Raw genomic sequence first — 24,046 nt, forward strand, 5'->3', positions numbered from 1 at the left:
TCGTCTATCGCACTCTCTGTTTGCATAATGCATTGTAAAGATCAAAATCAACTTGGGCCAGCCAACGATAAGAATCTCAAGTGCAAAGCAGCCAGCGAAGCGTTCGACAAAAACCAACACAAATGTATCTGTGAAATTGTTATTTGTAATTGTTGTTGTTGTTGCTGCTGTTGTATCTGCTGCTTGTGTTGGCTCGTTTACAGCCTTCTTTGCTGCCTCAGTAGTCGCTGCTGCCATTTGAATAAGTATTTTTCATTGAATTTCGTTGGCTTGTGGAAATTTTCAGCAGTCGCAAACACACAAACAGCATGGAAGATTGCGAGAGAGGGAGAGCGGGAAAGAGAGTGGGCGGAGAGCGCGTGAGAGCAGCAGTAGTGAGAGCATCAGCGGAAAGACGAGCAAGAAGAAGAAATAGCAGAAAAAACAAAAGTAATTAAGATGCACGAGGCAAACGGCGGAAGCAAAAAGATGGCGGACTTAAATGTGGGCGGCTTGGTGCCGACTAGCCATTGAGGCGGGGCAATAGTTGTAGCCAGGGAGTGTGGGCGGGGGGCTAGTTGTTGCGGTGCGCAGAGCCATATTGTCTCATACAGTTGTTATTGTCAGATCTACCCCTAGACGCTCGCTGGAAAAGCTCGCCATGTTGTTACTATTGCTGCTGCTGCTGCTGCTGCCGTTTCACATGAACAATTCGTGGCGATAATTTATAAAATAAATGAAATGCACTTCATGGCGACTTGGCTGGCGACCTCCCCGGCAGATTCAAGTCGCTCCCAAAGCTGTTGCCGTAATTAATCTGTGTACGCTGTGCGGTTTTGACGTGCTTTGAATAGTCATAGAACCAGCAGCAGCAGCAGCAGAACCATTGAGTGAGTGAGAGAGAAGGAGAGAGGAATATAGCGAACCGCCAACAATAATGGCTGGATGATCATCATCATCATCATCAGCGGCAGCAGCAGCCATGTCTTTGTGTGGGCTGAGAATTGTGTGTGCCCCCGACACAAAAGGCCAAACACACAAATCCTGCCCCCCTACTCTCTTATACAAATGATTAGTAATAACTGATGCTACCTTCTCTTATACAGATTTGCTTCTTATTCTTCTTCTTTTATTCTTTTTTATTTATTTTTTTGACAGACAGCATCGAATGAGTGGCTCGCAGAATGCGCAGCGACAAGTCAAACAAAAGTGAAGAAAATAACAAATGAGCCACAACAACAACAGCAACAACAACAACGCAAGAGGAACAGCAATAAAAGCAAAAGCGAAACGAACAACTTCAAATGAAATCAAAAGTGCAAATGACAACAAAAGCCAAAGCTGCGCTCAGGTTTGCCGAATACCAAAGCCCAACTGAAGAGAGAGAGAGAGGGAGAGAGGCAGAACAAGAAGTTCATGAAGAGGCGAAGACAAGAAGCAGACTAACAAGAACAGCTATGTGAAGCACGAAATGTAAATCATTTGCACAAAAGCACCAACAGCAAAAACCAACGGCGGACAATAATCAATTGAAGTGTCTGTCTCTCTATACGCTATGCACTAATAATTGAAGCGGGTAGCATAGCAAAGGCGTGCAGTTCGTAACAGTCGATGGAGAGTTAAATAGGAGAAGAGCTGATAAATATGCTGGGAGTGTTATATAATTTAATGTGCTAAAATCTAAAAGTAATAAAAAAAATTATTTATAGAAATTTGTATATCATTATTTATTATTTAAGTGTGGGAGAGAGAGAGAGAGAGAGAGAGAGAGATAGAGAGAGAGAGTTAAGGCTTCGGTGTGTTAATGAAAAATAAAACTTTTTTTGCCTTTTTTTCGGGCTGTTCGTTTGTTGAGGAAGGGAGTATAAAGGAAAGAGTGACTGAGGTGTTTGGTTAGTTACCAGTCAATAAGGGCGGCGCCAGCGGCGTGGCAGAGGCAGCGGCAGCAGCAGCGGCAGAGCCAGCGTCAGCGTCAGCAACAGCAGCGGCAGCAACGTCAACCACATAAAGTGGAAGACAAGTGGCAGCATGGACAAGTGCCATAGAAATTACGTTTGTATATCTGGCTGTGTGTTTGTATATCTATATATGTATGTGTACGTATGTATGTCTTCATATATATATATGTGAGGGTGTGCGTGAGCATTGCACAAGCAAAACTGAAAGAACGGAACGCAAAATGCAAGAGACCAAAGCAAATCGGCAGCCAAAGAAGCCAACGAAGACGGCAAAGACATTGGCAGCGCAAAACGAAGACGAAGAAGAAGCAGAAGCAGAAGTATGAGCACGCCAAAGCGCAAAGGCAAAAAACCAAACTCAAGCACGCACTTCAGACGAAGAAGAGTCGGGACGGACCGATAGACAGATGGACAAACCATTTTGTTGTTGCTGCCGACGCCGTTGCTTTTGCTGTTGCTTCGGGCTCTGCTGCTGCTGCTGCTGCTGGCTGTCGTCGGCCATTGGGGGGACGTCAGGTGCGGAAATGCCATAACCATTGAGCTGATGACGTCCATTTTTTAGTTGTTGTGCACGTTCCGGCAGCGAGAATAACAACGGCGGCAACTGTCCAAAGTGGAGCGGCCCAAGAAGAAATAGTCGCAGTCCGTACGTCTATCTGTCTATCTGTCTGTCCAGCCGTCCGTCAGTTAGTAGTTGGCGTTGACAGTTCAAGTGTTTACCAGCAGCAATAGCAGCAGCAGCCGCAGCTGCGAGTCAATTTTAATTCAATAATAAACTACGTAATTGGGATTTTAGTTATTTAAAATGTTTGACTAGCTCATAAGCGCAAGAGCTCAATTAAAATGGAATTTTCAATCAAACTTGAATAGAATTATAGTGAATTTGATTAAATTCTATTAATTCCAAGTACATTGAGAACAGCAATTAGTTAATGAAGTTAATTTTGATTGTGACAAGAGTTGTCAATAAGCTATTTAATCAATAAGCTAAAATGTATTGTGTATATATGATAAGATGATATCTGTAAATAACTTGTATGTATAAGTTCCCTAAAAATCGTTGTTACTTAGGTTCAAGTTTCTTTTCTATAATTCTGTGAAGGATACTTAGAGAATACGAGTTTAGAAATACGAATGTCTTTATAACTAAGCTTAAGCTGTCCCTTACCAACATTATAAGGCGAGAATAATAAAAAGTTAATAGAAATAGAAAGAGAATAGCTATAGTAATAGGATAAATAAATAGGAAAGTAAATGAATCAATAGATAAGTATGCATATATGTATATATATAGTACAACAATATTCAATACTTAGCCATTTATTACTCTTAATTTGAATAACTATCAACGGCATATCAAACTCAGCTATCAAATGAATGTAGTTCAGACTTTATTAATATGATAAACAAAAGCCACTAAACAACCCCATACTCTATCTAAATGCTGATTAGCCAACACTTAATACTTATGCAACACTGTCCACAACACTAAATATAATTCGCCCACTAATCAACAATTGAAACCCATCAAAATGTTCGACAAATTCAAATGCATTCAAACATCATTTTAATAAGCAATTTAATTAAAAGCATAAATATAATAGATTTACAAATCTAGTATATTCGCATCGCATTTACAACCGGCCACGCTAATGAAGTGGCTATAATGGCGTTAATTGTGCGAGGGTATTAAAAAATTGGTTATTAAGCTGCCACTCAGATGGCAAATAAATAGCATTTGAAAAATGAACAATAAAACAATTAGCAATTGTAGTTTTTGAATATCAATAAAACATAACAGCAATTAAAATGTCACTGGCGAAAAATCACTAGACAGGCACACATACAAACTCAGAGTGAGAGAGTGGGAGAGAGAGAGAGAGAGAGATAGAGAGGGAGACACACACAGATACATTTGCTTGCACACTTCAAGATACGCATAGTAGTTGGAGATACTTATGTAGCGCACAGCGCTTGACATTGTAAAATGTGTGTGTGTGTCTGTGTGTGTCTGTATGTGTGTGAGAGCTTCTGTGTGCTTGTTTGTTTGTTTTTTTTTTTTTTGTATTTGTGGCTGTGTATGTTTAATTTAATTGCCAATGATACGCGTCATTCAAAGCGCAAAGCGATACATTGCGATGCTATCTATGACGGAGTCAAAGGCAGGGTATACATACATATTGTATATATGTATATACTATTTGAAGTACTTTTGTAATACTCTATGCCTACGCCAAAGATCTTTATCACATAGTTTGGGCAATGCTTGAGATAATTTAGTTAAAATACATTAACTTTTTCTCTTCTTAATTTTCATTGCCAATATATATTTATCTAGATAAATCCTGACTTTTAAAATTGTTTTAAAAATCTATATTCAATTTGATGTACATATATATGTATTTATATATTTTATAAAATATTTCAAGCTTTGTCAGTGCATTTGCAACTCGTCTTCATTTATTTATTTTCCTTCTGCTGATTTCTCTATATATATTAACATATTTGTTATTTTTAACGCGTTTAGCGCAAAACGATATTTCGATTGGGGGGCACTTTTGATGGACTTTCCTTGAGCGTAGAACAACGCCATGCGCTGCCTGGCTGACTAGCTGACTAGCTGACTAGCTGACTGACTGACTGAGAGACAGAGAGGCGAATAGAATAGGACAGACAGACGGAATGATTGGCTGACAGAATGACTGAGTGACAGCGCAAGACTAACTACTTCCCCGACTGGCTACTGGCTTTGAGTAGCCGCTAATTGTTAATTTACAATGATTTTGAGCAGAAGATAAATTGTGAAATAATTAAAGAAATGTAGAGAAAAATGTAGAGTGATGTATATTATGCGATATATATAATTATATCAAATTTATTCACATTTAGATACTTCAAAATATTTACTAATAATAAATTAATTGACAATCAATTTAAGGTTTTAGATTTACAATTTTGAAAAATATTTTTGCTAAATAAATTTTTATACATACATATATATGAATGTATTTATTTTTAAATAAGTAAAATATATTTGCATTGAATAAATTTATGCATAATTGTATACTTAACATAAATTAATAGAATATACCAAAATAATAATAATAAATAATAGATCGACTAAGAAGTCAAAACTTACTATCAGCGTATCTTATAGTCGTGCACACCCCTTTAGATCACTTATATCACTTTTACTTCTATTCTCAATACTTTTACCGTTGCGCATTGTTTTTCACCTGGCGAGGTGAACAAATGAATCATTGTCTGCAGCAGAGATTGCGAAATAAGCTTTTAATGTGCGCATCTGTAGAGCAGAGCAACATTTAATTAAAGCTGCCAGCATTGGATTGGGTTTGGGATTGGGATGCGGATTGGATAGGTAGGTAGCTAGATGGGTAGATAGATACATAGATAGATTGGTTGGCTGGCTGACTGGCTGGTTGCAGTGAAGCGTTAAGTTTCGCATTGTTGATTGCTGTTTTGTGTGAGCTTCACTTGCCATTAGAAATGTGTCGCCATGGAGAGGAAGCGCTGCGCTGCTCTGCGTTGCGCTGCTCTGTTCTGCTGCTATCGTTGCCAGCCGATCTGGTGTTAAATTTAATTTATGGCAACGCTGCATGCTCTACATATTTTGCCATAGCTCTGGCTACGTGTGTGTGTGTGTGTGTGTGTGTGTCGTCAATCGTCGAAGGTGTGCCCCCTGTTGAACGTTTGGGTCAAACTGTTGGCGTAGCTCCCAATCGCTAATTGTCATCGACACGGGCCTTTGTTGTTAACTGGAATATGGGAATGGCACTTGGAATTGTTGACTATATCTATGAGTGAGTCGAACGGGCAGCTGTTGCTGTTGTTGTTGCTGTTGCTGCTGTTGCTTCTGATCTCCAGTTGTCTGAGCTGCGTGTTTCATGCTATCTGACCAAAATTATCAGCGGCAACGGCGACGACCTCGTTTTTCACAGCTTCTTCAGCGTATTCAACTAGTCTCATCTTTGCTGCTGCTGCTGCTGCTGCTGCTGCTGCTGCTGCTGCTGCTGCTGTGCAGCGCGCATTTATTCAATTTATTTCTATTGCCTGGACGGTCTTCGTCTTTGGGCTTTGGCCAATTGTCATTGTACTAATTCCATTAAATGATGGCAGCGCCGACGCTTGCGTGCTTGTGTAATTGAAGAACTCATCATAGAAAAGCAGCAACAGCAACAACAACAACAACAACAGCAGCCACAACAGCAACTCGATGGACTGCTCGTTCCATGCTTCATTGAATGTACTACATAAGTACTAAGCACACACATATGTATGTGCACACACACACTTGCATACGCTCGCTTGCTTTGCGTGCTCGAGTGTCAGTTTGTCTATTGAGACATTTGACGCCTTCGCCCGCTGTTATCAGAGTATTTGAAATTCTTTCAAATTGCTACGCCTGCTGCTGCTGCTGCTGCTGCGCTTTGCTGCCTGCCCAGCGATTGCCATACGCCGCCTAGCCTACACACACACACACATATATATATAAATATACATGTGCATATATATATTTTTTCAGTGCTTATCGTGGCGAGGGCAACTGCGAAGCAGCCGAAACGAGGTCGTCGTCGTCGTCGAATGCAATTTTCTAATAATTTTTTGCCATTGTATATGTGTGTGTGTGTGCTTGTCTGTGTGCTTGTATATATATATATATGTGTGTGTGTGTGTGTGGCACTTGTAATCACCATTAAAAACGCTTCAGAGTTCAGCTGCTTGCAGCTTCCTTTGAGTTGCACTGCTGCCCCTTGGCACCGTATTCACATTTGCCACCCTTGGCAGCCCCTTCTTGGCTCGCCCCCTGCCATCGACTTTTAATGTTTAGACACACACACATGCATATATACACGTATATGTATGTATATGTTAAATCTGACCTAATTTGCGTGCACAAAACTGTGCGCTTAAATGAATTCGCATAATTAGATGCAGCAGCAACATCAGCAGCAGCAGCAGCAGCAACAACATCAGCAACAGCAGCAGCAGCAGCAGCATGAGACGCAACAGCAGCTGCATCGAGTTCTGTTATGTAATTGCAAGTGCGTACGAAGCAGACATGAAATTTGCTCCCAAACTGTTTTCCATATGAAAAGCGTTAACTGCATCACTCTGTTTCATACTTTTCTCATTATGATACGAATTTTATTGGCGTTGTCTTATGGGATTATTGGATTTTATATAGAGAGTCTTTAAAGAGTTTACAGAGACAGGATATTAATTCGACATTCCACATAATCGTTATAGCCGTATGCTACTGTACATTTGTATAATATACATTATACATAATAAATCAGCCAGACTAAGAACAATTTGATCAGACTTAGTTAAAATTTCCTTGAGTTGTTCATACCCAGAGCCAAGTTGCATCTGGCTCCCACAAGTAATTCACAGTTTATTAGACAGACATCATTCACCCCACTAGATGGTTCTCAATTTATCTGTAAATACGTCCAGTTTGTATGGCCTCTCAAATGACAGCCAATACGAATGTCACTTCTCTCAGCCAAATTACAATACACCAAGATCAAATACAATTTCCACCGCAAATAGCTGCGTATACCTAACCCAAGTGGGGCAAGTGATTTGACCAGAGATTAATTCGGGCTAGATTAAAAATTCATGAATTTGGCTTGCAGCTATTGACCAGAGGCAGGAAATGTATAAAGGGCGAGGCGGAAAGTATGGGGGAGAATGAGTGAAAGATAAAGAGTGTGAGAGCTTTAAAACGTCAGTGAGGGAGATAGGAAAAGAAGGAGAGTGGGAGATAGAGAAAGAGAGAGAGGGAAAAAAGTACAGAATGTGACAAAGCGAGAGAGAGAGGCACGCAAGGGGAGAGAAAGAAGGAGATTAAAGGAATACAGAGAGAGAGAGAGAGAGTGAGAGAGAAATATATAAGAGAATACATAATAAGGAAGACAGGGACAGAAACAGAGAGATAAATGGATAGAGAGAGACAAAGCGATATCCACAGAGAGGGATGGGGGAGGTTGAGAATGGAAGAGAGAGATAGAGAGAGAGAGAGAGAAAGAGGAGGAAGAAGAGAAGCAGAGAAGCAGAGCAAAGGTAAAGAGAGAAACAAAGACAAATATAGAGAAACAGAGAGATTTAGAGACTATCATAAAATGAGTGCATATTTGAAATGGAAATGGAATCGAGTGATTTAATACCGGCATACTAATATATAATCAATGTAGCATACTCGTAAATCTGCTTATGAAACGAACTTAAGCCAAACGTAGCAACTTCTTCCCCTCTCCATCTCCATCTCCTTCAACTTAAATCCATAATAAGTGAATCCATTTGCAGCTTAATGTTGCCCTCCACCTGCCGCTAATGCTAGAGCTCGATGTGTGTCCACTTGGAGCATAGCATGAATTCCACAGATGGAATGTAATACGGATAACTCGCATGCGGCATATTTGGGCAGACACCACAAAAATGGATGCCGCCAACGTGGCCGCCACAGAAATTCGAGTGGCAAATGGCTTTTGGCTGACACAAATGTCAACAACAGTGGAGCAAACTGGCAAGGGTGGCGGGAGGGAGAGGGGTGTGTTCGTCGTGGGGCGGTAGGGTATTGGGTCAGAGTGACCACAAACGCGTTGACCACTTTTGTGCATTTGTGCGGCTCATTGGAGTCGGCTTTGTTGGCCCGCCGCTGGCCATGGCCCCGGCTCGTTAACAGTTCTTAAAAGTAGGGAAAACTTTGGTGAAAATTGCCTGTCATGCGTTTTATTTTCACTAAGCACAAAACGACGAGCGGCCAAAGAAGTTTGCCCCCGAGCAGCAAGAAAAATTAAGACACTTAACGCTTTTTTCATTACGCTATTGTCAATGGGCGAGCCCCCCTCTGCCACTCGCCCACTCTCTGACTCTACATCTCTCTCCCTCTTCTACCGTCGCGCCACATTTTTGGCACAACTGTGGCCAAGACACGGCTTGTGGCAAGTATAGCTTTGTTTGTCCAGACGCTCGCGACACACGTTTCAACAAATCTTCGCTAGATGTTGTTGTTTTCGTTGTTTTGTGGGTTTTCCGAATGACTTTTGGCAACTCCGCCCGCACTCAATTGGCCCGGCCTATGTGCGTGGAAATTTGATAAACTGCTTTTCGACTTTATTGCTGTTCTGGCAGAAATCTAAAGAAATGCGTCTTTTTTATTTGCTATTGCCAATTGGGGGTATTCCTTATTCGTAATTTTTTTTTTTTTTTTTTTTTTTATATATATTTTTTTTATTTACTTTTATGTGTTTATTATTTGACGCTGGCTTTGCTGCTATCCCAAGCGCAAAATTGAGACATTTTCTGTTGCGAAAAGGTTTCGATTGGGTGATGTGGGTGAGGGAGGGGGTGTGACTGGGAGGGAGCGGCAGAAGTTAGCCTTGGGGCATTTCTTTCTCGTTTTTTTTTTTTATTTTACTTTTTTATTTCAGTTTAATTTCTTGATGTGAGTTTTTGTGGTTTTATATTTATTTATTTGTGTGTGTGTTTTCTTTTAAGTAAATCATAGTGACCAGCCCTGGGGCTGGGGGAATAGCCAAGCGATGGAAATAATTTTCATGGGAATTACGAGTGGACACGTGGATTACTTCAGCTGTTATAGTAAAAATATTAGCACATATATAAAAGAAAATCCTGGAAATACTAATGTAAAATGTATTTTGAAGAATTTATAGGAAATTTTTATGGAATCTGATTTAAATGTGATTTTGTGCTTGGCTTTGTTCTAGGAAACTTGCTTGAGGTTCGATGTGGAAACATACTTGGCATCAATCAGGATTGAAAGCCTTTAAAAAATATTCTGCTTTTGTTCTTCAATTATTTCGATCAATTAAAATTAATTAAATAACTGCAGAAATATATTGAAGGCTTTAACTGAAATGCTGTGCCGCCTTTCAATCATGATTGATGTCAATTAATTAATTAATTTGCTTAAATTTTTATTTATTTCGAAATTTCTAAAATAATTTTTATTTTTTATTTTAGCTTTCAAATAAATTAATTAAAATATAATTAAGACTAATTAAAATTAACAGACTTCATTAAATTAAATTTGCTTTGTTTATTTATTTTTTGTTGGTAATAAATTAAATTCCTTAGTTCAGATAGCTTAGACTAAAGTTGCAGCAGTCAGTGACTCGGACCTGCATTGCCTTAGAACCGCCCCTTAAGGGCACTCCCTCTCCGTATCAGCTAAAATATTTATGAATATTTTTGTAATTACTTTAATGACATACTCAAATAAGCTCAGGCAAACGCAAAGTCAAATCATTTTATGGGTTTACCGCGAATCTGTGGCAGGTACTTGGAGTGTGGCCTCAGTGCACAGCAAATGACTTCATTCACTTATTTTGTATATTTTTGTTTTTATATTTGTATTTTATTTTTTTCTTTTAGGCTCTTCTGCAAGTACTTGGCTAACTTTCGGTTGCTGTTGCTGTGGCAGTTGCTGTAACAGTTACTGCCAATATTGTTGCTGTTGTTGGTGTTGTTGTTGATGTTTCGGCTTGAGACGCGCCCAGTTGTTAACAATTGGTCTGATGGTCGACGAGGAGGGGTGGCTGAAGCGGAGTGGCGGCGTTTGTTATGCCAACAGCTGCAGTTGCAGCGGGCCACAATAATAAATAAACAGAGCCAGGCCACTTGAAATTGGATCGCCAAAAAAAGAAAAATAAACAAAAAGCAGGCGACGCGTCGCAACGCGACGCCAGCAGCCACAATAAACACACAGTTTTCACTTTTCTGACACTTGACTTGGCTGCCGGCAGGGTCCAGAAGTCAGCTACCGGACCTCAAATGGCAGGCGCAATGACGATGATGATGATGTCACACACACACACACACACACACACACAGACGAACTCAGACAGACTTGGACAATAACTCATAAATGAAAAGTGAAAAGTAGAAAGTTGCGCAAATTCTCTTTGGCCCTACGACATAACGGATTGCGAGGCATCCGAGAGTTCGCCCAATCTCGAGATACACTTAAATATTTGCTCAAGTGTCACGCTTCTTGCATCATCATCATCATCTCATATTATATTATCAGTCATTATCATTGTCATCGACCGTGGCGCGCGCATCCTGCGTACGTTTTTGAGGACAACTGGGTGAAATCGCAAGTATCTATTGGATGTGCACCGCTCGTTCATGGGATGTACGTGCTGTTCACGCCCAGTCGCCTGTTGCCAGTTGCAGCTCTTAATTTGCGTGCCGCGACAATTACAAGCATCGCCTCAGATGGACCAAGACCGAGGCGATGACGACTGCAGTTGACATTGATAAAATCATTGGGCGCGTGCTGCGGCCCAGACGCAGCCAGACGAGCCGACAGATCGCACAGATACTTGTATCTGATAGATACGCAACGGCATGCCACACACACACACACAAACACAAATATACATATGTATGTACATATATGGATGGTTGTACATGTGTATAGGGTAGCTATGTTAAGGCATGCCTTTAAACTTTTGACTTTTGTTGTTGCTGTTGCTGTTGCGGCTTCTGCTTCTGCTTTTGCTTTCAATTTCATTTTTATTCCTCTTCGCATACCCTTTACCCATTGGAAGTGGACATGATATATCGAACTAATTTTACAAATTTTCTGCATAAATATTTCTCTAATTTGTCTTGTGTCACGCTCAGTCTGTCCCTCTCATTGTACATTAATCATTATATATTTGCAATCTTCCTTTTCCACGTATATGTTTCTCTCTCTCTCTCTCTCTCGCTCTCTTTGCCCTCTGTCTTTCTGTTTTCCCTCTCTATCCGTCTCTATCTTTCCTTCAATCTCAATCAATCGTTTTGCTATAACATTCTCCCTATATTTCTGTCTCTCTCTCCCTCTTTCTCAATTATACTCTATATTTTAAGCTTTCATTTCTATATCAATCTGTCTCTTTCCATCTCTCTCTCTCTTGCTCTCCCTTTCTTGCTGTCCACGTCTCTCTCTCTCTCTCTCTCTCTCTCTCTCTCTGTCTCTCTCCATCTCATCTCATCTCTCTCTCTCTCTATTTGCCCATTCTCACTCGCTATATTTTATATTTTCATTTTCTCTTCTTTCTCTGTCTAAGTCTATGTATCTCATTCTCTCCTCTTTATCTCATAGCTTTAAGTTATTATTATTAACCATATCGATGCTACTATAGCTTCATCAATATATACATACATAAGTAGGCTCATACAGCTCATACAAGATTTAATTACAATCACAGCCCACTCATAGGGTATCCCCTTCGTTGCATCACACTTGAAATCACGCTTGTTGCTGTTGTCGTTGCTTTTATCTTCAGTGTCGGTCGCCCCGGTAAGTTCTTGGAAAATTGTATCCACGCCTCGCCGCGCCGCTCAGCGTACGACCGTCCGTCCGTCTAACTATCAGCGTTTACGTTTGCGTTTGCGACGCCTTGACGGCACAACTTGTGGGCCGATTGCATTTGCTTAGCATAAATTTAGAGCCATTTCAGCTGCTGCTGCTTTTGCTGCTGTTGTTGCTGCTGTTACCGCTGATGTTGTCGCCGTCGCAGTGGATGGCATTCACTTTCAGTTCTTTGTAATTTATGCTGCCAGCTCTCCTGAGGTCAAAACTCAACCAGAACGAACACCGAGCCGAAGAATGCCAAAGCAGGCAAAGCTGCTGTTGAAATAATTGAGACAGCTTTTCAGTCAGAGCTAAAGAGCAACCGCAAGTCGCGCCGCGCCGCGACTTCTCTGGCATGCGCCACCGGCCGACCAGAAGTAGAGCAAATATTTCGTGAATGCGGAAGATCAAAGTGAGCAGAGGCAAACTGAATAAAGCCAAGTCTAATAGCTTTATGTCCATACATTAGGCCCGCTAAAGATGCCAGAGATCAAAATCAATAGGTTGTGGCTCCCTTATGCGATTGCTTGCTTGAAAGTTTGTTAAATTGTTGATATGATTCCCGTAATAGCTGAATGATTCTGAATCAACGTTGAAATAATTTCTTTTTACTTATAATTTTTTTAAATTGTATGCTTTGGTTTGAATCCGTTTAATTTGCATTCATTATTTGCTTAAATTTCTATTATTATTTATTTTTTATTTTCTTTTTTTTTTTCTTTTAACAAATTTTATTAAAATTGTTGAACTTTTCAGTTGAGTTAATATTTTTTAGTTTAATTAAAATTTTAATTTATTTTCCTTTTAATTTTCTTCCCAATTTTTTTTTTTTTTTTTATTATTATTATTATTATTATTTTTTTTTTTTTTTTGTTTAGCTTGGATTTATAACATAATAATATATAATATGAGTAGACCGTAAGAAATAATGGTAGTATATTTTAGGCCTCTTGTGTCTCGATGAATATTATAAATTTTATGCCTATCTTTATATTTAGTTTTAGTTTAAATTGTTAACATATATGTAAAAATATACCTAAATTATTTGTTTGGTTACAAATCAACTGCAAATTCAATCGAGGCGACAGTGCTATTTATAGCTAGTTTTCGAATTTACAAAGATAAGCAAATATTTCTTTAAAATGTTTTAAATAACTTCAATTTCAAATATATTTAGCTCCTTGTTGGCACAGTACAACTATAAAATATTTACTTAGACATAAATTAAAGGCACAAGAAGTGTTCAACAACTAGTCTGCTCCTGCTGCTTCTGCTGCTCCTGCTGTTGCTGTCATGTGAAGATATTGAAGCATTAGGGCTGGCTTAATATTTGCACTCGTTGCAGTAGGTCCAATGGCCTACATGAATTTATGGCCAACTTCATGATAAATTTACTATGCCTACTTCCTCAAGGACTATAAACCAAGGACCCCTGGCACAGACGAGGCTGTGCTGTCTCTCTGGCTACGGTACCAGGGCAGCTGAGGCAGAGTTTTTGGAAGTTTTACGTGCTGCGGGTGGCATTTAAATAAACCATGTGCAGAGCTTTAAATTTATGCGCATATCAAGCTGACAAGGTTATGAAAATGCTAAAACAGGCCCAGGACTGTAGTCCTTCCTATTCGTATTTGCTGCTGTTGCTGCGTCTTCTTCTTCTGCTTCGGGCCTCCTCGCGCCAGTTAAGACACAGCTGGCTAGACGTTACGCTTATTTTGTTTCTGCTGAAATTTTCCAACTCACACACATACATTCACACACACGCAGCTTGTCGTCTGTGTTTGTCTTGGGCTCTAAGTTGTATATATTTTGGTAAGCATAATTGAAATGTAAATTTTGTTACGGTTTATGTAGACAAAAGGTGACGTAGCTTGAAATTAATATTTAACCATTTCTGGCTGACAAAGTAAGCAAAGAGAAATTAGATAGACCAAATTGAAGACTTGCAAATATAATTCGTTGTTGTTTTATGTATAGATTTCCGTCTAGCCGGCAGACAGTTTATTTTCCTAAACAGTCGCATTTGAAATTCTATAAAAATAAATGTTAATTTATTGTTGCTATGATTTGACAAAGATAAAGTACAAAAGTTTTTGCATTTGCCTAGTCTAAAGAGCACAAAGTAATGAAAAATTGCCATTGATTTATTTCAGCTTTAACTTTGACTTTAAAGAGTTTAATAATAATTTTAAAAAAAATCTAGAGATTTTTATACGTTTCAAATAATATATACCAGAGCCGAAAGAAATTAAAAATTGCTATGGAATTTATTTCAGCTTTAACTTTAGCTTTAAAGAGTTTTAAAAGACTTACATAATGTACAAATTTTATTTCTATAGATTATTATACGTTTTAAATAATTTATACATACATTAACACACATTTAACATTTTTAAATATATTTAAAAATTTTCATTTTATTAATTATATTTAAATCCCAATAGGAATCAAACTTTCATATCGATGTATGTGTTGTTATATGGAAAGCTGATCAAATTAATAACATTAGATTTATTTTCTTAACCCGTCTTTCCACTCCCTTCAGCAACTTCCCCTGAGCACCTCATTGACTTCAACTGGCCAAGGTTCATATATATTTAGAACAGCTCACACTTACAGCCCATTATCTCAGCTAATCTACGGCTTAATTATGCTCTTAAATGTGCCATTTGGTGCGCTGCATGCTAAACAGCTAAGAAGGAAACAAAAACACAGCAAAAAAAAAAAAACAAAAACAAAAACAAAAGCTAAATAAAAAGGTATTCATATTTACAAATGGCAACAGCTTTATAGCCAACATTTGGCTACACACACACATACCCGCATTCCCAACACCCACACACGCACACACACACATGTGCGTGTATTTGCAACTGCAACTGTGAAACGTGACTTTTGCTGCATTTTTTTGCTAAGCGCAGGGCAGAGCGACTCTTGTATAAGAGCTCCCCCTCATTTGGATTTCATAATTCGCAGCGAAAAAAAAATAAAATAAAATAAAAATAAAAGTCTCTTGGCCATTTTGTGGCTAGAAAATGGCCAACTAGTCGCGCATACACTGAACGAAATGAAAAGCTCTCGGCTGCATAAAGCGACGCTTATTAAATTCCGCTCAATTTTCATAAGCAACATTTAGCAACAAAAAACACAGTGCGCTTTTCACAATTTTCCTTACATTTTCACACCCAAACAAAAAAAAAAAAAAAAAAAAAAAGAACAAAAAATAAATAAAAGATGCAATGAAATTAAAAACACAAAAGGCACACAAAAAAAAAAAAAAGAAAAAACATTAAAAGGGGGTCGCACTTGCGCGAACGGCGGCTTTTTAATGAATTTTTCACGCGCGCCTTTGCAAATGAAACTCATTTCGCATAGGCACGTTTTTCCAGCGTCTCGCGCGTTCCGTTGATTCACGGACTCCCCATTTGCAGCTGTTGTTGTTGTTGTTGCTGCTGCTGTTAGGCTGATTTGCGCGCTTGAAAGCGAAAACTAGCGAAACTAAAATGTTATTACGCATACGCCCAGTTAGCCCGCCCTAAAAAATTTGGGTCAATTCAGGCAGCATTTTATGCCCTGGAGAGTATGTGAATTTTCTGATGGGGTTTGTCCTTGCTTAATGGAAAATGCGTAAGGAATCAACGGAGTTTTTATTATGAAGTTCTTAAAATACATAAAATATAATATTCCCTTATTTATTTATGGGTTTATATATTAATAAAATAAATTTAATATATACATATCTCTTACATTTATGAATACTTTGTCTTGCTTTTATTATGCATGAAACACATTCACACAGTTAATAAAATTAAGAAATATGATATTCATACCCTAAAAACTAAGAAGTTTTTATACTCTCTTGGAGTGCATATAAATTGTATTGGGATGGGGTTTGTAATGGCGTAGTGGAAGATTTGTTTTTGTTTCTATGCATTCATATAAAATAAATATTTTTTTTTTTTTTAATTTCTTTTTTATTTGCAATCTCCCTCATATAAAATTGATGAAAACAATTCTAATAAAAATAGTTTTAAAAAAAAATTTTTTTTTTATTTCTTATTATTTATTGTTTACTTCATATTAATATATAAGAACAAATGCACATAAATAATAATAAATGTAAACCATTGTAAAATATATCATACAAATCATACAGAAATTATACATCATACTTATGTTATAGTCAATATAGCTAATATAACATTTATCAGGATCAGAATCAAATAGAGTTACCATAGGGCATTCAAACATCGTCATTTCAAACACTTTTCCATTTTTTTGCCACTTTGGTGAAAATCTGAAGTGTTTAGCTCTTGGCTTATGCATATCTTACTTTCCTGCACATATGAAAGGTTCAACGGCTTGAAGCTTGCAATATAAAATAAAAAAAAAATATATATATATATATATAATTTTATTTAACAAGAGAAGAAGAAGCAGCTGTTGGCCGGTTGGTTGTAACATGTTTTTAAAATTTTTTTTTTTTTTTTTTTTTTTGGCAACCTGTTTCTTTTTGCGCCTAGGCCTGAGCTTGTTTGCGAAAATGAGTTCAGCAGCCTGTTCTTCTTTTAATTGTTGTACATTGTTGTTGTTGCCGTTGCTACTGTTGCCTTTTTTTTTTTTCTTTTTTGCTTTGTTGTTTAACAAATAAAACAGAAATGAGCTGGGTTTTGTGGCCTAATTAGTTTCACCTGTGTCAATGTGCAAACAAAGCCACAGACCCAGACTGCGGCCAAGAGCATTGTTAATGAAGAAGACAAAGGTACGTATGTCTTGTGTGGATGTATTTGTATCTGCAACTGTTTATGCATTTCTATATCTGACTCCCTACCTCCCACCCTCCCTCTCTCACTCTCTCTTTCTCTCTCTATCTGTCTCTGTATATATTAAAAAACGCATAAACAAGGCATAGAGCATGTACGGCATTTTTTTTTTTTTACTATATAGAAAACAAAGAGTTGAGTGAAATGTATATAAATGAAACATTTAGATAGCTAAGCAAAAATTGAAGAGCTTCATGTATGTGTGTGTGTGGGAGCTATGTGGAAACGGGAAGTGATTCATGCATATCCAAGACTTTGCCTCACTGTTTTGTTTGTGGGCTGCGCAGTTACATAGATGATAAGAGAGGGGCAAAGCTGCATAGTCCACTGATGATGAGTCCCACAATGGGGGAAAACATGCGAGGCAGCAAATCAGTTGCAATTTCGCAGAATGCCAAAGTGCGCTAGCAGTACAACTAGAAACTTATATAAAGTAAAGATAGGCTTATGGAAGTATAGATATTCGTATACAAAAATATTAGGAATTGAATATATATACTCGCGCTCAGTATGCGAGTGGAGTGTATGTAAATCAATGATACTTTGTTCATCAAATAGTGAATAGTTAATTTAATCATATATAATTTATTTAAAGCATTTTTTTGTTAAGAAATAAAATTTGTAATATAGCGGGCTTTGGCTATTTTTATCACCTACCAAAACTTTTCGAACAAAAACTCACAGCCGAAAGCATAAGAACTAGCAAAAGCTCTAGCTTAAGCGCAGCCCAAGCGCAGCCCAAGCGCAGCCCAAGCGCAGCCCAAGCGCAGCCCAAGTGCTACCAAAGCGAAGCCCAAGCGCTGCCCGTTCTCTGCCCAACCGCAGCCTCAGCTCTGCAAAAGCACAGCCCAACCATAGCCGAATCGCAGCTTCAGCTCTGCTTAAGCGCATCCGAAACTCTGTCCAAGCGCAGCCTAAGCTCTGCTCAAGCTTTCACTGTTAAAGACAGCCGCAGCGTGTGCTGCACTGTAATCAGAGCTTCTGTCTACAGATCTGTGTGTGTATTTGTTTGTGTGCATGTTTTATTAGTTAGGTATGTAGAAAAGAAGAGAGGAATGATGGTAATATCAGCACTGAGCCAGACGAAAAGTAGATTCTAGTTAAACTAACTAAAGCAGTCTAAATAAATAAATATTCATAGAATGTTTAAGGAAAAGACTAATTAAGTAAATAAAAGCTGTTAGCTGGCTTTCTTCTAATCTAAATGCAATTCTTATATATGAAAATATAGTAGATTCGAGTATTACTCCAAGCAAACCGATTCAAATTGAGTTCTATATCAAATATTTATTAACAGAATGCAAACAACTCTCCACAGCAGGAGAAGCTGAACTCTAAGCCAATGTGTGCACATTCACGCGCTCAGCTGTAATATATGTGTGTTTGTCCTTGCATATTGATTTCAAATCCAATATTGTGACTTTGCTTTCTTTGCAGTCCATAAATAATGTGCGTATTGTATCGATGTGGCTTATCGGGAGCGCGATTTGAAAGGTTAATGCTCATCAAAATGCATTTCGCTGGCTTGCTCAGGATATATTTGCCAAAGCATATATCATGTGGTGCTGGCACGCCCCAGACTCCACTGACACCGACCGCCAGCCCCCAACAGTCCCCGCCCGCCCATCGGAGCACATTCATCAATTTTAAAGCCAAGGAAAGAAAGCGCCGTCTGGGCATAAATAAGCAAGCCGTACAGTATCGAGACGAAATTAAATCGCGGCAACGTCGGCTCGTAAATGTAAATTTCGAGTGGGGCACGTAAAGGGAACGTTAAGTATTCGAAGCTCATGACCGAACGATGGTATTGTGTTTTATTGAAAATTCTCACATACTATTTTATTAAGCTTTTGCCATATTTGTTATGTAACAAAGTCAGCTGAAGCATGTGTCTCTGAGCGAGTGTCTGTGTGCTCGTGTGTATGTGTGTGTGCGTGCACGGGGGTGGACAATGGGGATGGAACTGCGACTGCGATACCACGACGTAAAATTGTATGCGACAGCGGCAAGTAATTCTTATGATTATCATAATTTATATGGCCTTGGGGTACGACAGCTTAGCAGCAACTTTGGAATTCGTATTTGCCTGGGCTGAGCCCAAAAAGAAAATGAACTCATGTGGTGCCGAATATGTAATACACTAGTGGTAAGTGGATGTAGTTGTGGGAGTATACGCTGGAGAAGAAACTGAAGTAACTTGAGAATCTTCAGAATTTTACGTTTTTCTCTTATCTCTGTATTCATTCTTGATGACTCTACAGCGCATTTTGCTCAGCATCTTAATTAACTAGTATTTTAGCTTTACCTCAAAAGATTTCTAGTATAGTATACCAAAGCTTGAGCTCTTTAGGAAAAAGATGTAGATGTGGACTTTAGCTGAATTTTGCTTGATAATGCTAGAATTTCTTTACTGCATTTTACTGACAAAAGTCTAAAGATTGTATTAAGAAGTTATACATATTCATAATAAAGTTGAATCATTTAATTGCTGCACTAATTACTATATAAGAACATGCTGCTAGCACACTATCTTTAAGCTCTCCTTGCTATATTGGGTGATATAATAGATATTACATATCTGCAAGAATATATCTAAAAGGCACTTTTATAGATTTTTATATATTATATATTATTATAGTTAATATATTATTGTGTATTAAATACTTGGTCTAATCTAATATTTGAACAATACCAGTTCAGCTATATAAGATATATAGAATACGATCTAAGTTACATCAAGTTACAATACATGCCAAAAAAATATACTTCTAGATCAAAATTATACAAAGCACCAAAAACAAATAATTTAATAGCCTCTGCTCTCGCTGCTGATCAAGGGATTGATTAAAGAACAAAGATCTTACCCATTTAGATTTCATCACAAATTTATAGTACCTCTCGCCCAACGCAGGGTATCATAAAACGAAACCAAATGAGCTTCAGAACCAGAACGCACCAAACAAAGATACAGATACAAATACAAAGCCAGAATCTAAACTTCTTTGTGCTGTTGCTGCTGCTGCTGTTGTTGGTACTCTCGTTGTTGTTGTTGTTGTTGTTGTTGCTGCTGCTGTTACTGTTTCTATTGCTGGTGACGTCTTCCGTGCCGCTTCGTGCTTTTCGAATGCACAACGGAGCAGTTGGAGAGCCATCTAACTAATGCTAAATACTTTGACCTTGGTACAGCGCACGCCTCAGGGTCTTGAAAATTATATATACATATGTGTTATATATATATATATGTGTGTGTGTGTGTGTTTGTGGCTAGCACCTAGAGAGAGAGAAGAAAAAAAAACACATACAAACACACAGAAAACTCACACACAGAGACAGATAGACAGCTGAAAAAGCGTTCAACAAAAACAATTTCCACTCAATGAATAGAAAAATTGCGCACAATTGTTTGGCGTTTGGCGTTTGGAGCATTTTGTTATTGTTGTTGTCGTTTTGTGGCCGCTGTTTGATGATGTTAACTAAATAATTAGCTGACATAATTTGGCTGGCTAAGAGCGGCAATCGACTTGGAACCCGGCCCGACCATTCGACACGAGTCACTCCCCTCACTCAAACCCAACGCGGCCAAAAGTCAGGCCAAAAGTGTCAAATTAAATGCGCATTAGGCGTCATTTGAAAGACAACAGACAGCCAGCGTACTCGAGGCATCAACGAAATGCGGCAACAAAAGCTCTTCTTTTTTTTCGTACATATATATATATTAAACAATTAAATGACCAGCAACATTTAATTGCATAATTAATAAACATTAAAAGCACTTAGGTATGGCAGCAACGTTTTAATACTATACAATTTGCAGTTTGCGTTTTCTTTCTAGTCTCTTTTATTTCTTATAGACGCACATATACATTTATAATTTTAATTTTTTATATGAATCTTTATAACAAAAGACACGCATAGCAACATCAAAGACAAACAAAATATATTATGGGGAGCAAGAGATTGCCTAATACTAGAGACAGTTCATGATAAACCCATGAAAATTATGTTTATTATGATAAACATATATATATGTATATAATACATAGAATATTGTTTCTATTACTGTATTTAATAATGTTTGAAATGTCTTAGTTTGATGAAAAAAACTCCGTCTAATATAAAAAAGATTACTATTTGCAATATTTACAAATAAGAGTTATGAATGTAAAAAATTGAGGCTAAAAAGAACTACCAAGAAGAGAAGGGAATACACCGTAATTTTTTAGGGAGATTCTCTGGATGACATCTTATGGGTCTTCTCTGGTTCATTTGAATTTGCATAAACGTAGAAAAGAAATGTATTTTAGAAAATAAATGTCAATGTAAATCATATATATCTAAACTTTTAGACATTTTATGAAAACATAATAAATTTTATATTATAGCACAAGTGTATTTAAGTTTCTAAATAATAACAATATCTGCTACTATGTGATTAGTCGTATTAAAAATGAAATACAACAAATCAAATATCATCCATTTTCTCCATAGCTTCATTCAAAATATCCGAAGATTACCTGCGGCCAGTTCATCTGTTTCTAAGCTATTTCAATTTCGTATTTTCTCCAACTCTTTTCGCCTGAATTTGTGCTCCAAATGCCAAAGCTGAAAAAATAACATTTCCAAAGCAAACAGAACAAAAACATTGCTGCGACCTTCACCTACAACCGGCCAGATCTGTTGCCCCACAGACCGCCGAAGGGGCGACGGTGTTGGACAAGCTCCCCATTGCTTCCAGCCCCCTTCGCTCACTCTGCTCTCTGTCTATTTGGTCATGCCGGGCAGCGCCTACGCAATTAGCAATGCCCTGAAGCTATAAAAATAGCAACAATTGTCGGCTTGCGTAGCACAGGTCTATCATAGCCGCATAGAAAGTGAATGTTTTTTTATTTTCGAATACCCTGTAGTTAGTGAGACAGAGAGAGAGTATGTTTATGTGTGTATGGGTCTGCGTGTATCTCTAAAAAGTTCATGTGAAGCTTATAGCATATCATGTTTAATGTGGCTTCCAATGCTTTGTTTGCATATTCGATTAATATCGATAAATATTGATAAATAAGTAAATAAATTTAATACATATTATCAATACAAATCAATTTGTGGGTTAATCCAAGTGTCCAATTTAGATCTAAATCTATGTCTATACATATCATATTATAAATGTGCGCATATACCTCATCAGCATTAAAATTGCTTTGAAATAATCGAATCGATAAATATCGATGCGCCTTTACCAGCATATTTGGGAGCTTATATGGGCTATAAATATACAATTTCAAAAAGGCTGGAACACTAAACAATGGTTATTATATACTAGAAATTAGAATATAATAATATAAATCTGCCTATAAATAAAAAGAATATAAAATATCTATGATATACTAGAGTATATAGACGATATAAGCTCCTCATTAATCTTCTAGCCATTTTGCAGTCGGGTAGCTTTGATATGTCGAAGGTTGCATATCAGGTGCTTCAAACAGCTGCTAGTTCGCGTTTACAGAGCATCTTCGAGTCGATCACGTCTCAATCTAATCACACTTGTTTTTTTTTTTTTCACTTTTTTTCATGCTCGAAATCAAAATCAGTTTCGCTGTCGCTGAAATGAAATCAAAAGTTGACGTTTCATTCTCCGGTTTCGCCCCGCCGCATTTTTGACAATTTGTTTACGTTGTTGTTGTTGTCATTTGTGTTGTTATTGTTGTTGTTGTTGTTGCTTATTCTATGCGTTGTTTACGTTCGCCTGTTTCACACATAAAACGTGCGACTTGAACTTTGAATTAATACGTTCGATAATTTACATATTTCTTTCGATCTACGCCCCTCGTCGCTGCCCCGCTGTCACGACCATGCGGCCAGCTTGCAGCTAGTTCTTGGCTTTTGCCTTCGCTGTTATTTATTTATTTATGGCAGGTTTCAATGTAGACTCAAGTTCTAAGAAACGTTTCTTGTTATGGGCTCGCTGACCAAGAACCGGTGACGATTTCCCCCAATGATGCGATGGCTCGGGCATGTTTCTTTTTCCTTCTTTTTGTTTCTAGGAAGCAGCAATGAAATCGAATGTTTGTGTAGTTCCCGGTTATGTGTTTGGCATTACTTATTATTGTTTTCGGGTTTTCTGTTTTCGGTTTGTTTTTTGTCAGCACAGACTCGCTGGCCACCGCTCCCTCTCCCTCTCACACTGTACTTCTCTTTCTGCCTCTCTGTTGACCTCATGGGGGCAATAAATGGTTTACTAATCGCTTCTCAATCGCAAAGAATTTTAATTTTGTTTTCTATTTACATTCAGCGCGCTAGAAATGTCAATATTGGTGGGTGAATCATACCTAATTTTTATGTCAGTTGATCAAAGTTAACGATAAAACACGTAGGAGTGCTCTAGACGAGACAGCTCGACTAGATGGTATAGCAAATACCCTTAAGGTACATGTAAATCATATCGTGTTAATGTGATTTTGAAGTGCTTTATCAAGGCAATTAAATCCAATTTCAATTAAAGAATGTAATAAAAACAACTTTTATATTTTTATATATTTATTATTATTTATTTTATATTTTTTAAGTTTATAATATGTATATACAATTCTAATATTATAAAATATCCATTTATTATGTATTTTAATATACATATGCATATTTTAGTTTCACATAAATTTTCTTGTTTTAGATAGCTCTGACAAAAGAGAGATCCAATAAAAAATCGCATTTGATTGATTTGACCATAATTTATAGCACAATCAAATACATATGTGCCACATTTGAGAGTTAATACACACACATATATCATATTTATATAATATGTACACATATCGATATCTACATATTTAGATAGCATATCGAAAACAATTGTCGCTTGTCAAATGGCTGTTGCTACTGGCAGCGAGAATTTGACAAACCAT

The 24,046-nt window shown here is 37.7% G+C and overlaps 1 long non-coding RNA gene across 1 annotated transcript; it reads left to right on the forward strand.

Moving 5' to 3' along the window:
* Positions 1-442: 442 nt before the first annotated feature.
* LOC149269678 (uncharacterized) lies at positions 443-1,697 on the forward strand. The gene is made up of 2 exons (XR_016269120.1): positions 443-1,054; positions 1,138-1,697. It is a non-coding gene; the product is annotated as an uncharacterized LOC149269678 (long non-coding RNA).
* The last annotated feature ends 22,349 nt before the right edge of the window (positions 1,698-24,046 follow it).

This window comes from Drosophila arizonae, chromosome 3 (assembly GCF_054131065.1).
Source record: "Drosophila arizonae isolate 15081-1271.41 chromosome 3, UAZ_ARI_1.0, whole genome shotgun sequence".
NCBI lineage: Eukaryota > Metazoa > Arthropoda > Insecta > Diptera > Drosophilidae > Drosophila > Drosophila arizonae.